The following is a 6,788-nucleotide window of genomic DNA, read 5'->3' as shown; positions in this document are numbered from 1 at the left end:
CTCAGCTCTTCCCTTTTTAACCCTCAACAGCTGGGTCTGCTCAGTGCAATTACTCAAACAGGGAACACTCTTCACCTGTGGCTTAGTTGGGGGCAATTATTGAGGCAGGAATGATAAAATATGTAGTTAATTTTATTTCTGGAAGGCCCTGCCCACAACTATATACTAATTAGTTAAACTTGGGGTCTAATTTGGTCAGGAAAATCTTCCCAAGGATGCTTATGGGCAATTCATTCAGTTAGGAGAATCAGAACCTTTGGAAAAGGTTTGGCTACAAAATGGCTTTGCCTCACTTACAAATAGGCAGCCTGGAGCTCTAGGGCAAGTCTGTGCTACTCACTGTGGTGGTGCAGGCATTTCAAGGTAGTTCCTGGATCCTATGTGGCAGTATTGGAACAGCCTGGCCATTGGGAGGCTTCCAGATCTTCCCAGGGTGCTGGGAAAGAGCCAGAGGATCTCTGACCTGATCCTGGTTCCTCTTGGCATGGAGGTTTGCAGAGGTGCAGGCAGCATCTCTTGCAGATGTGCAGAGAGCACCATGTCTGTGGCACTTCTTGCCACCCAGTGAGGCACTTAAATGCCTTCTCCTTTGAAACTTGAGGCACTTAAGTTTCCAGGCAGTTCAAGCCCAAAATATCAGGGCTAAGATGGTCTGAAGCATGGGGCAGAGTAGAACACATTGGCCAAGAGCAGAGAGGCAGAGGGAGCTCCCTGAGGCAGAAGCAGCAAGGCAGAGGGAGCTCTCTGAGGCAGAGGCAGGCAGGCAGAAGCAGCACAACTGCTTGCAGCTTGGCTCCATCTACATTACTTGCCCAAGTGCAAAGGCTCCTTTGGCCACAGAGATTCACCAATCAGAATGGCATTTGCCAAACTGAGCCTATGAGGTGACCCCAGGACTTGCTCACCCTTATTTGGGCAAGACACCAACAAGTACCTAAACACCTGTGGGTACCTGTTTATCACTTTGGGAGGGGACATAATGGCCCAAGCCTTTGTTTTCCTCCCAGCCTTGCTTCCCCCATCAGCAGAAGAGTGGGGCAAGCCAGGACATCTAATAGGCCTATTAGCCTCCCAGAACAACCTGTTAACAGAATCCATCACAGAATGGGGGGGCTTGGAGGAGGTCTCTGGAGAACATCTACTCTGAGCCCTGCTGTTAAAGCAGGGTCACTCAGGACCACAATGTCCAGGTGGGTTTGGAATCTCTCCAGAGAAGAAGATTCCACAGCATCTCTGGGTAGCTTGTTCAAGGGCTTTATCACCCTAAATGTAAAGAGGTTCCCCCTGATGGTTAGGTTGAACTTCCCATACTCATGTTTGTGCTTGTAATCACTTGTCCTGTTAATACATCCTGACTGGTCTCCATTTAGCTGAGCAGCAAGGAGGGTAGGAGACAGGACTGACCTCTCAGCAATGGCTTAGAGACCCTCAGAGCTGTCTGGTGTTTACAGCAGAGATGAATTTATGAAAGGGAGCTATGAAGAGGTTTCATCGGACCTAGAACAGCCCTCCAGGGGGTGTGGAAATGTGGAAACCATTTAACCAGCAGGGTTTTTTAATAGCACATCCAGAAGTCATATCAGTCTTTATTTTAAATGTGAAACCCAGGTTTGGGGCTTCTCTGCTGATGCTGAGAAAAATGAAAGCACTTATAAACACTTCAAGCTGGAGTGTTTAGACTTGGTGTTATGACATCATGCTAGGAGGAGGTGTGGATCTGTGGAAGGATAGGAGAGCCCTGCAGAGGGACCTTGCCAGGCTGGATGGGTAGGCAGAGGCCAATGGGATGAGATTGAACAAGGCCAAGTGCAGGGTTCTGCACTTTGGCCACAACAACCCCAAGCAGCACTACAGGCTGGGGATAGAGTGGCTGAGAGCAGCCAGGCAGAGAGGGAGCTGGGGGTGCTGGTAGACAGTAGCTGAAGATGAGGCAGCAGAGTGCCCAGGTGGGCAGGAGAGCCAATGGCATCCTGGGCTGGCTCAGGAAGAGTGTGGCCAGCAGGACAAGGGAGGTTCTTCTGCCCCTGGACTCAGCACTGCTCAGGCCACACCTTAAGTGCTGTGTCCAGTTCTGGGCTCCTCAATTTAAGAGAGATGTTGAGGTGCTGGAAGATGTCCAGAGAAGGGCAAGGAAGGTGGTGAGGGTCCTGGAGCAGAGCCCTGTGAGGAGAGGCTGAGGGAGCTGGGGGTGTGCAGCCTACAGAAGAGGAGGCTCAGGGCTGACCTCATTCCTGTCTGCAGCTACCTGAAGGGAGGCTGTAGCCAGGTGGGGTTGGTCTCTTCTGCCAGACAAGCAGCAACAGAACAAGGGGACACAGTGTCAAGTTGTGGCAGGGGAGGTCTAGGCTGGATGTTAGGAGGAAGTTGTTGGCAGAGAGAGTGATTGGCATTGGAATGGGCTGCCCAGGGAGGTGGTGGAGTTGCTGTGCCTGGAGGTGTTGAAGCAAAGCCTGAATGGGGCACTTAGTGCCATGGTCTGGTTGATTGTCTAGGGCTGGGTGCTAGGTTGGAGTGGCTGAGCTTGGAGGTCTCTTCTAACCTGCTTGATTCTATGATTTCTACACCTTAAACTCGGGTGTAACTCCAGGGCAAAACCTCTCCTTCCCTAGGCAGAGGGCAGGAGATGCTGTGAGGAGGACTCTGACCACTGTGGTGAAGATGGTCTAAGAGGAATCATTGAACATCCTTGGAGCAAATGCAAGACTCTTCCAAGGGGCTTCACTCTGTAAGATAAGAAATGTTTGCAGAACACTGCTCTCAGCCACTTTGCTGATGACAGCACTCTGGGAGCAGTGGCTGACACCCTCCCAGCCTGTGCTGACATCCAGGGAGACCTGGACAAGCTGGAGAGTGGGGCAGAGGGGCACCTCAGGAAGTTCAACACAGGCAAGTACTGAGTCCTGCACCTCGAAGGAACAACCTTCTGCACCAGTACAGCTGAGGGATGACCTGCTGGAAAGCAGCTCTGCAGAGAAGGACCTGGCAGTGCTGGGGGACAAGAAGTTCCTCGTGCACCAAGCATGTGTCCTTGTGGGCAAGAAGGCCAGTGGCATCCTGGGGTGCATTAAGAAAAGTGGGGTCAAAGGTAGTTCTCCTTTCCCTCTGCTCTGCCCTGGTGTGGCCACATGTCACAGAATAGAGTATCGTGTCCAGTTCTGGACTCCCCAGTTCAAGAGGGATGGGGAACAACTGGCTAGAGTCCAACCAAGGGTCATGAAGATGCTGAGGTGCCTGAAGCATCTGTGTGAGGAGGAAAGCCTGAGGGACCTGGGCTGGAGAAGAGCTGTCTGAGAGCTGTTACAAATGCATGTAAATGTATAAAAGGTGGAGGTTGTGAGGGTGGGTCTGGGCTCAGCATTGCCAGTGACAGGACAAGGAGCAATGGTCAGAAACTGGAGCACAGGAGATAACACTTCAACTCAAGGACAGGCTTCTTTGCTGTGTAGGTGCTGGAGCACTGGACCAGGCTGCCAGAGAGACTGTGGAGTTTCCTCCTCTGTAGAGATTCAAGACTCAATTGGATACTTTCCTGTGCAACCTAGACCAGGTTCCCTGTGTTATCAGAAGGGTTGGAGCAGATGACCTCCAGAGGTCCCTTCCAACCCCCACCATTCTACGACTGTCCTCATTTTCATGCTCTGGTTTGCTCACCTTGACCTTATCCCAGCCCAGAACTGGAGCATCCACCCTGGGCTGAGCTGCATCACACTGCAGCTGTAACAGTCATCCCTTGGCCTTTTAAATCTCAGGTCAGCACAATCCAGGGCTAAAGCTCACCACTGTGCCAGACCCAACACAAGATATCAACAAGCTCCTTTGGAGGCTCAAACGTGCTTGAACGCTGGTCCTGACCCAGGGCTGAGTTCCAATGGGGAGCACAGAAGCAGCCAATGCAACAAAGCTGCAGCAAATTAAAGAGAAGAAAGGCACAGCTACAGTGACTCAGAGGAAATTTAGGCCATCAAAACACCACCCTGCTGTTTCCTACTGGGTTGGTGACTTTGAAAGCTCAAAGCCTGCCAGTGGGAAGTAGGAGAGGTAAAGATGTAGGTTGTGTCACCATGGCCTCAATACTCACAGCCCAAAAGGTGTTTCCTGGCTTATGCTGTGACCTGGAGCTTTCTTCTCCGAGAAGGAAACTCAGACACCATCAAAAGCAGAACCAGTCACTATTATAACTGTTATTATTGCTCCTCAATTCTAGAGAGATGTTGAGGTGCTGGAAGGTGTCCAGAGAAGGGCAAGGAAGGTGGTGAGGGGCCTGGAGCACAGCCCTGTGAGGAGAGGCTGAGGGAGCTGGGGGTGTGCAGCCTGCAGCAGAGGAGGCTCAGGGCTGACCTCATTGCTGTCTACAACTACCAGCAGGGAGGCTGTAGGCAGGTGGGGTTGGTCTCTTCTGCCAGGCAAGCAGCAACAGAACAAGGGGACACAGTCTCAAGTTGTGGCAGGGGAGGTCTAGGCTGGATGTTAGGAGGAAGTTGTTGTCAGAGAGAGTGATTGGCATTGGAATGGGCTGCCCAGGGAGGTGGTGGAGTCACCATCCCTGGAGGTGTTGAAGCAAATCCTGGCTGAGGCACTTAGTGCCATGGTCTGGTTGATTGTCCAGGGCTGGGTGCTAGGTTGGACTGGATGAACTTGGAGGTCTCTTCTAACCTGCTTGATTCTATAATTCCTATACCTTAAACCCCGGTGTAACCCCAGGGTAAAACCTCTCCTTCCCTAGGCAGAGGGCAGGAGATGCTGTGAGGAGGACTCTGACCACCGTGGTGAAGATGGTCTAAGAGGAAGCACTGAACATCCTTGGAGAGAATGCAAGACTCTTCCAAGGGGCTTCACTTTGTAAGATAAGAAATGTTTGCAGAACACTGTTCTCAGTCAGGCTCTGATCTTCAGCCTGGTCTATCAGAGGACATCCCTGCTGACTGCAGTGGGGTCAGACTAGATGACCTTTGAAGGTCTCTTCCAAGTCAAGGTATTTAATTTGATCCAGCAGTGTGCACTTGCAGCCCAGAAAGCCAAGCAGAGCCTGGGCTGCAGCAGCAGAAGTGTGGCCAGCAGGGCCAGGGAGGTGATTCTCCCCCTCCGCTGTGCTCTGCTGAGACCCCACCTGGGTACTGCATCCAGTTCTGGGGCCCCCATTACAAGAGGGATGTGGAGATGCTGGAGTGTGTCCAGAGAAGGGCCAGGAGGATGCTGAGAGGGCTGCAGCAGCTCTGCTGTGAGGACAGACTGAAAGAGTTGGGGCTGTGCAGTCTGCAGAAGAGGAGGCTCCCAGGTGACCTTCTTGTGGCCTTCCAGGATCTGAAGGGGGCTGGGGAGGGACTTTATGGGCTGTGAGGGAGTGCCAGGACTAGGGGGAATGGAGCAAAGCTGGAGGTGGGGAGATCGAGCGTGGTCATGAGGAGGAAGTTGTTGAGCCTGAGAGTGGTGAGAGGCTGGAATGGGTTGCCCAGGGAGGTGGTTGAGGCCCCATGGCTGGAGGTGTTTAAGGCCAGGCTGGCTGAGGCTGTGTGCAGGCTGCTCTAGGGTAGGGTGTCCCTGGGCATGGCAGGGGAGTTGGAACTGGCAGATCCTTGTGGTCCCTTCCAACCCTGACTGATTCTATGCTTTTATTGAAACCAGCATCGTGGGGTGGGTGTGGGTGTGTGCAATAAAAGCCTTTTTCATCCAAATGCAATTTTCAGTGGGAATTACATGATCTTGATGTTTTCTCCTGTTCCTTCCTGTTGCTGTTGAAGAGCAGACATGCACCACAAACCCCCCACAACATATAAAAAGCAGAAAAGGAAAGATATTTTTGATGTTGGCTAGCTGAGAGCCGAACTGTTTTGATCAGCTGGATGAAAGCACTCAGGAAAATTTCAGATCAAATATGATAAGTTGTCCAAAGAGCAATAAGGGCTTTTTTTTGGCACTCAGGACTCCTTTCTTGAAGGAAAAAAAAAATACTGATGCCAGAAGGAAGGGTAAAAAGGAAAGAAGGGAGGGCAGAAAAGAGAGGAGGAAGGGCAGAAAGAAAGAAAACCTGTCCCAGCAAGCCTCACCCCTAATTCCCCTCAAAACTGCCCAAGACATGATTTTTATCTTCATTTTGGTGGCAAAAAAATGGTTTCACCAGAGTATGACCTCAAGGGACATTCTCCTCCCCCTCTACTTTGCCCTGCTGAGACCTCATCTTGGATACTGTGTTCAGTTTTGGGCTCCCCAGTTGAAGAGGGACAGGGATCTGCTGGAGAGAGTCCAGCAGAGGGCTACGAGGGTGATGAGGGGACTGGAGGGCATTGCCTGATGAGGAGAGGCTGAGGGACCTGGGGCTGCTTAGTCTGGAAAAGAGAAGACTGAGAGGAGATTTGATAACTGTTTATAAACACCTGAGGGCTGGCCAGGAGAGGGGGGACAGGCTCTGCTCACTGCTCCCTGGGATAGGACAAGGAGCAGTGGGTGTAAGCTGCAGCAAAAGAGGTTCTGCCTCAACACAAGGGGGAACTTCTTTGCTGTAAGGGTCACAGAGCACTGGCACAGGCTCCCCAGAGAGGTTGTGGAGTCTCATTCTCTGGAGCCTTTCAAGGCCTGTCTGGATGTGTTCCTCTGTGCTCTGTGCTAGATTGTGTGGTCCTGCTCTGGCAGGGGGGTTGGACTTGATGATCCCCTTGGGTCCCTTCCAACCCCTAACATCCTGTGAGCCTGTGATGATAACAAAGCGAGGGGGAAGAAATTACACCTAATTATTAAAATACAGACAATTAAAGCAAGAAAACCAATCCCTGGTGCCTGATTGAGTGCTGGAC

The sequence above is a fragment of the Pogoniulus pusillus genome, chromosome 6, assembly GCF_015220805.1.
Source record: "Pogoniulus pusillus isolate bPogPus1 chromosome 6, bPogPus1.pri, whole genome shotgun sequence".
NCBI classification, from domain to species: domain Eukaryota; kingdom Metazoa; phylum Chordata; class Aves; order Piciformes; family Lybiidae; genus Pogoniulus; species Pogoniulus pusillus.
This window is presented reverse-complemented; position numbering follows the sequence as displayed.